Here is a 7,808-nt window from a genome sequence, read left to right on the forward strand (position 1 = left end):
GGAGCGCGGGCGGGCGGTGCTGGAGTTGGCGATCAACCAGCCGGCCTTGGACATGCCAGAGCGGCTCTGGAAGTACTACATCGATTTTGAAATCGAGGGGGAGGACGGATGGGAGGACGGGGGGGAGGAAGGGCGAGGGGAAGGGCGGGAGGAAGGGCGGGTCCGGGCCCTGTACGAGCGTTTATTGGAACGGACGAAGCACGTGAAAGTATGGATCAGCTACGCCACGTACGAGGGAGGGAGAGAGGGCGGGATGGAGGGTGCACGGGCCGTCTTCGAGCGTGGGTACGCGCATTTGAAGGCCCAGGAGCTCAAGGAGGAAAGGTTGTTGCTTCTGGAGGCTTGGAGGGCGCTGGAGAAGGAGCAAGGGGACCGGGCGAGCCTCGCGGCGGTGGAGGCAAAGGTGCCGCAGCGACTGAAGAAGAAGAGGATGGTGGTGGGCGAGGACGGGAGGGAGGAAGGGTGGGAGGAATACTACGACTACGCCTTCCCAGACGACGAGGTGCGGCCGTCGGGGCTGGCGATCTTGCAGAAAGCACAGGCTTGGAAGGACGCTTTAGCGAAGGCAAAGGCGGGAGGGTCTCAACAGGAGGGGGATGCGGGGACCAAAGGAGGGGCGGGTAAGCGGAAGAGGGAGGGAGAGGAAGGGGAGGAGGGGGAGGAAGAGGGGGAGGACAGGGGAAGCTGACAGGACTGAGGGGTGAAAAGTTGAAAAGGGAAAAAAAACTGGCCTCAAAAATCGACCCCGCGCGCTCGCCCTTGACTGGCACTCAGTGTCAAGCGTCATAATTTGCAAAGATTAACGTTGAAACGAGGGACATCATCTGACACCCAATGCTGTCGCGTACGGTGTTGCCCGCGCTCCTATCGGGATCCTATCGGGGAGGCAAAGCCAGAAAACGCGTCCTCCCTGCGACAAAGGCGAAGCTTCCGCTTTCACGCCTGTGGCGGGGCTTTTTCTCGCGTATCGGGCCCACGGACACAGAGAGCGAGGGCGTCGGCGTGAAGCCAAATGTGGACCCTCGCAACACGCCTCTGACAAACCCAGCCTTGCCCTGCACCTCCCACAGTCTTGCCAAGGCACGGCCGGCGCGGTCTCTCTGCTTCGCCCATGTTCCTTCCTTTCCAGGTGGCCCTTCCATCGCATCGCTCCAGCCTCCGTCCTTGCAGAGGGAATAGGGCCGTGCCCGCGTCATTCGTGAGCCCAGACGTCCGGGCAGGACACGCTTTCAAAACTCCATGGTCCCATACGAGCGCCGGGTTCCTCCCGACGTTGCCATGAGCAAGGGCGAAAATCCTACTGTACCCGTGACCGTATCCACAGCTTGGAGGGCAAACGCCTCGCCGAAGTCCGGCAAGACCACCACGATCCTGCCATTGTTTCCCTCTATTTTTTCTCGGGATTGTTCTCCCTCCCTGATGAAGATTATCTCCTCCCCGTCTTCCCTACCGTTCCCCCATCCATCCATCTTGACCGACCCCAGCCTTCGCACCTCGCCCTGTCTCCCGATCTGCTCCCCTTCCTGGTCCCTTCCGCGCAGGAGAAGCTGAAGCCTCACCACCCCTGAAGGAGACATGCCCCGTAAATACAAGGCGTACGGTCGATTCACAGCCACTTCCGTCAGAGGCAGACCCGGGAGGGAAGGGTCCTCCAAAAGGAGAGAGAACAGGGTCCCGTCCTCCCTCCCGCCTTCCCTCCCTCCCTCTTCCTCCCCGTGCTTGCTGCGGACGCGCCGCCGGCCTCGTCCCCCCAGAGTCCACCCCATTTCTTCTGCATGCTCTTGTTGTTCGCGCAAAAAATTGACAGAATCATAGGCAGGCACGTACAGCGTCCGTTCTACGCCTAGCGTCAGACCCTCCAGCATGGCATTAGATCCTCCCTCTTCCCTAGGCGCGTCGCGCAGGCGTGTCAGAATGGCCTGGGACATGGAGGGAGGAGCAGAAGAGGGGGAGAGAGAAAGAAGCATGTTGATGGCAGAAGCATTCTTCCGGTCGGTGGTGACGATCGTGAATTTGTAAGGGATGGACGAAACAGAGGAGGAGGAGGAAGAGGAGGAAGAGGAGGAAGAGGAGGAGGAGGAGGAGGAGGAGGAGGAGGAGGAGGAAGGGAAAGGACCGAAGAAGGGATCGGGCGCCGCCGACCAGACGGTCATTTGCAGACTCTGAGCCCGGGCATCGAGGGAAGGAAGTAAGGAAAGGAGGGCTTGGGAGAGGGCCCGCTCGAGAGAGGAGGTGGAGGGGAAAGCCGGGTGGCTTGCTTCCTGGAGGACATGAATGTCCAGGTCCCCAACGATCAAAAACTGCTCCGTATATTCCACAAAAGAGGGGATTGGCGGTAGTTGGGTCGCCTCCGCCGCTGCTTTCGAGGGGAATAGACTCGAAAACCATGCGTCCTCCTCCTCCTCTGTCTCCCTGATTTTTCGACGTTCGCCCTTTTCTTCCTCCCCTTCTTTTTCCTCCCTTCCTCCCCGGGAACAGGCCTCTGTCACCTCACATGCTTCCGCCCCCGGACCTTCTACTTGCTCCACCCCACAGACCCGGCATTCTCCCTCCAATGGTCCCCCGATGTACATGGACGTCTCTTTTTTCGGCCTTTTTCGCCCTTTTCCTGCCCCACCTTTACCTCCCATCGCCTCCAACAGGCTCGCGGCGGCTATCGAAAGGGCCAAGGGGACCTGAAACCGGTTCTGCATCTCCTCCCTCACGCTTGGGTCCGACACGTCAATCTCCCGTGTGGATGATTCTCGTACCCAGAGACTGATCTCCCTCTCCATGTCATAATATGTGCGGTTGCCTCCACCCAAAGCCAAAGAACGTCTTCCTCCCCGTACCTGACTGTCTTCCTGCTCACGGAAAAGGGCATTCAACATGACCCGGGCCTCGTCCCTCCCGCTTTGTCGCCAATTTTTCTGCTTCTCCTCGGGCGGCTCTTCGTACACGTCGCAATTTTTTTCCCCTCCCGTCACGAAAAAGGGCGGACCCGGGGCCCAGGCCGCCTCGTAGGGCTCGCAAGTCCCCTGCACCCAATAATCTTTGTGGGGGGGAACGATGGCAATCGCTTCCGCCAAGGGGGAGTAGCCGACGACCAAGGCTCCCGTCCCTACAAAGAGAGTCCCGCCGTAGCCTTTGAAGACCTCGATGGCACTGTACTCCACAAAGGGACCTCCAACCCAAACTAGGAAGCCAGCTTTGAAAAGGGAGGGGGGAGAATGGAAGAAAGCAAGAAAAAAATTGAGAAAGGCGTCACGCTTCATGAATAACGGGGCAAGTCTCCAGTTAAAAGACTGGGACATACTTAATTGACCCTGCTTCGTTGAAGTAACGAGCGTTTTAAGAGCCTAGCAAGCGAAAGCGATTTTCGAGGGGGAAAGGGAAAAGGCAGAAATTTTGACCCCGCATTAATCGACCTACCTCCTACTGCCACAAATTCCCCCGCCAACGTGCTAAGGGCAATGCCAACAAAATCAACGACCGGACTCCCGATGGCAGTGACATAGCCCGCTGCCAAATAGAACGTCCCTCCCTGCACGGGTGGGGGCGGAGACAGAATAATTCGGGTAGGATCAAGAAGAGGAAGGGGTGAAAGGGACGAAAAAAATGGGGCGAAGCAACGGCTACGCCTACCCATCCTGAGTCCTTCCTGCATACACGGCCGTCTATCGGATGCTGGGCATCCTCAAGCCTGGCAACGAAATGATCTCGCCAGAGAGGACCAAGGCGGTCTATGGAGAAACACACTTACAATGCCGGCTTCTTGGGCGGTCGACTGGGCAGCGACCGAGGGAGAGCCAATACATATGTGCGTTCCTCCCCCGACAAAAGTGTAACCCCCTGCCATACTCGAGGATAAGGGCCCTGAGTACTGGCTGAGGGCGGCACCCACGTGCACCATGACGCCTTCAAACAGGCAGTAGTCCAGTCCTGTGCCGTAAGCCGCCAAGACCCCGTACACATCCAAAAGATGAAGTCCTGTGACGATTTGCACGCCGGCCATCACGCTCATCTCCCCCGTTCCACTGAAAAGTCCAACGGCGGTCTGATACGTGAGGGAGACGCCTGTCAACACCTGGACCCCCCCGGCCACAAAGAAGGATTGCCCCGCCCCGTTCATGGCGATAGCGCCGTTCAGCTCGAAAAACTGCAGGAGGAAAGAAAGCGAGTAAGCTCAAATCCGACAGTGCATCAGCTCAAGCATCGCTGTGCGATTTCGAGGATCGCTTACCATGGGCATACTGAAAGGAGCAGAGATTCAAGGGGAGACACATACAGGCCACAAAAATACCACAAAGCTGAGTACCTCCCCAAAGGTGGTTCCAAGAGCCACAGAACGAACCTGACAGAATGTGTAGATGGCCACGCCTCCCAGCATGGCGACATTGAATCCCGCACCATTTTCAAACCCCAGGAAGGTGATGTATGCCCAGACGCAGCCCGTGAAGGACACCTCCCCGGCCAGGACTAATACGTCACCACCCAAGTAGATGCGATCCAACGGGGTTACAAATTCGAAATCATAAAACAGACACAGTTCAAATTGCAAACGGCCCCCGGCCATGAAGACGAAACCTCCATAGATTCGGAAACTAGTCAAGGCAAAGCTTTGTTCGACAATCCAATCCGTCTCGTCGCTCTGATCGTCGTCAAAATACACGCCCAGAAACCTCCCACCCGTCGCACCGGGCTCAAAGTAGACCGAACTCCCCCGATATTCTCGTACCATGCCCGTCACAGTGAACCCTTCGTACAAAGGATTCACTGGCCGCAACACACCCTTGTCCGACTGGTTGATCCGCACATAGCGCAATTCCAAATAACCGCCGTCCATGACACGGAAGCACCTTATCGACTGAGAACAGTCAAGGAAAGGAAGGAGTACGCTATTGCCCTGAATGATCACCCGCTTTGAAACCAGGATCTCATCTCGAAAGACAAAAGGAGTTTGAGCAGCAGCCGACGGGATACTGTTGCCGTCGCCGGAGACTCCGTCCCTGGAGGACGTAGACACGAGAGTAATGACGGTACATTCGGAATCATCCGCGAGAGCTTCCGCCAGTTCTTCCATGTCGCCAACGAAGCAGGCTGCGTCAGGCGTTACTGCTGCCCCCTTTTGCTGGTTGGCAAGCGGCGCCGAGGAAAGGAAGTCCTTCGTCTGTGAGAACAAATTCTTTGGAGTCGTCAATATTGCAGGGGTTTCTTTCGAAAACGTGACACCGGTCTCATCGTCTGTCGATGCAGGAAGTGGCATATCCGTGGCAATGGCTGCCTGACCCCCACTTAAGTTTTGGATGACATCGTGAAGGCCAGGAATCGCGGTAGATGATTGCTCACCTGGCCCAGGGCTCTGAATATCCGATTCAGCTCCTGAAAATCTCTGCTAAAGACAGGGTTTAAAATGTAAAAGCTTAAGACTACATTTGCCTTACACGTAAAAATGCTTCTGCATTCTGGAACTCACCTTGACAAGGACAACGGCGACCGTGATCGCCATGCCCATTAAAACTATAAGCGCGAGCGTCCTTTTTCTCCGCCATGTTGCGGCATACTTCCTTGATTCAGGCTCGGACAGGGTCTTTGATGTCGGTGGAGGTGGGTGCTGTGAATTCTGGACACTAGCATCTGAATCCTTGCTGGGTGCTTCGGGACTGCTTGTACAGGCCCTACTCCGACAGGAAGGCATGGAGTGTTGCTGCGGGGACGACCAGGCCGAGAAGTCAGTCTCCGGTGGTGCCATAGGGGTCCCTCTATTGTGCAGTACTTCCTCCCCCTAGAAATGATGGCCATGTATCATGAAGGAGGGGACAACTTGAGATACCTCAAGCAAAAGAGACCTCCGTCCTAGTTGCTCGAAGCAAGTGGGACGGCGAACAGGAACTGTGTTGGCGAGCGCCCGGATGACGCCAAAAACCCCGACGATCGCATTTCCCCTTCCGGAAAGCCCACCGGAGATACGCGACACCTGCACATTCATGCATTTCGCATTCTTGGAGGGAGAAGACATGCCCTGACATGCTGATTGAGATGAAATCCTTCGTCCTCTGGAAAGGTTTATCACATGGCATCCTCCATAATGTAGCTTTACCTAGCAATCCGCCCCTCGCTCATTTCGTTCTCCTACAAAGGAATGTCCTTAGTAATTGCACAGCCCATGTGGAATGTGGTTTGTGCGTTGTGAGATGTGTCGGGTCTACCTTATAACTTAAATTTTTTGGGACTATTTAAACTAAAGTTGGGAGGCTGACCATAGACACGTGCTGCGCGTAAGGGATCAAATGCGCATGCTAGAGGCTTTTGTAATGCCAGTGATTTTATGGCGCAACGTGACATATGTGAGCAAGAATATAATACTGAGCCTCAAATCGAGCAATTGAAAGGATAAGGAGGCTGTATGGTGGAATTTTGGGAGGAAGCCAAGAATCATCTCAAAAGGGTGGAGTCGGCACTCGGCGGATCAATGTCGCGGATGCCCGAAATAAAATATTTCGACATCTTGGCCATTCACCACTTGATGTCATTTCGATACATGTGGGGCTTTTTGTGTCTATAAAACTCTTTAACAGCATGCTCACAGAATAAGTCGTATGGTAAAGTTGATCCTTTTAGGCTTCTGGCGGAACAACTCTTGATATAGTGATGTATCTCCTGCTTGGACTTTCTTCCAAGTGACATGGGTAGAAGATTCAATCTTTTATCTCGCCATCGAGCAAACTCGCATATCTAAGCGTGTGGACGAAATAAATTCTCCTAAACACATGGAGTCTTGCCCGCATATTGACGCTGTAATCATTGATCGAAGTAAGGGGGAAAAAAATACATTTTCGTAAATGACAGTTAGTAAGGCTACATTCGTCTTCACTTTGTCCTACAGGCGGTCACTCGCCTCTGTGGCCCGAGAGTACGTAATTCCACACCTCACGAATACGTCCAGAAAGATCTCTTCCCTTCTCTACACTCCCAGCCCTGCAGGTAAGCTTCATTTGAATGCACAAAGTGCTCCCCTTCAATCTAGTCATGTATTTTCGTGGCTACTCACCCCATATGCATACGCCAGGCATGTCGCTGGTAAAGCCTCTGAGGGTGGCCGTTGGAAAAATGGAGGAACTGGGACGATGCTGGTGGTTACATTCCATATAATGCCAGGCGAGCAGGCCGACAGTGTATAGGCAATCTCAACATACTGTCGTCTCCCTCCGCTTACGTTGAATGGGCCATATAGCCACCATGCGCTTGGCAAGAAAGGAGGAATCAGAGTCGCGCCCGGCAAGGCCGGCTTTGCCCGGGGCTCCCCTGCCCAGGAAGCCGTGGCGGGTTTTTGAAAAGAAAAATAGACGTTCTTGTACAAAGAACCCCTTTTCCGGTTTCGGATGACTACGGCCAGGCGATAAACACCGTCTGAAGAGGCAGTCGTGGGCCAAGCCTCCTTGGGGTTTTTGGGATAAAATTTCAAAATGCATCCCTTTTTCCGCTCTCGACGCTCAGCACGGGTCACTTTATTTCTTTTGGAGCCAGCGAATGCCGGAGAATGCATGAGTACAAGCATTAAAAGGAGGAGAAGAATACTTGAAAGAGGAGAAAATGCTCGCCCCATGGTCGCGCTATGTTTTTGTCGAAATAAAGATAGGAGGGACACAAACCATTGAATGTTGGTGTGAGTATGCCAGACTCGCATATTTAATCCTTCATGTGCTTAGCATATAAAAATCAAATAAATCACTTGTGAAGTTGTAAAGATGACGGTGTCGCCTCCCCATGCTTACGATCTGAGAAGCCTCCCGACCTTCGAATGGCAAGATTAGCTGACGGGCATGCAA

The sequence above is a fragment of the Nannochloropsis gaditana genome (genome assembly GCF_000240725.1).
Source record: "Nannochloropsis gaditana CCMP526 unplaced genomic scaffold scaffold180, whole genome shotgun sequence".
Classification (NCBI taxonomy): domain Eukaryota; class Eustigmatophyceae; order Eustigmatales; family Monodopsidaceae; genus Microchloropsis; species Microchloropsis gaditana.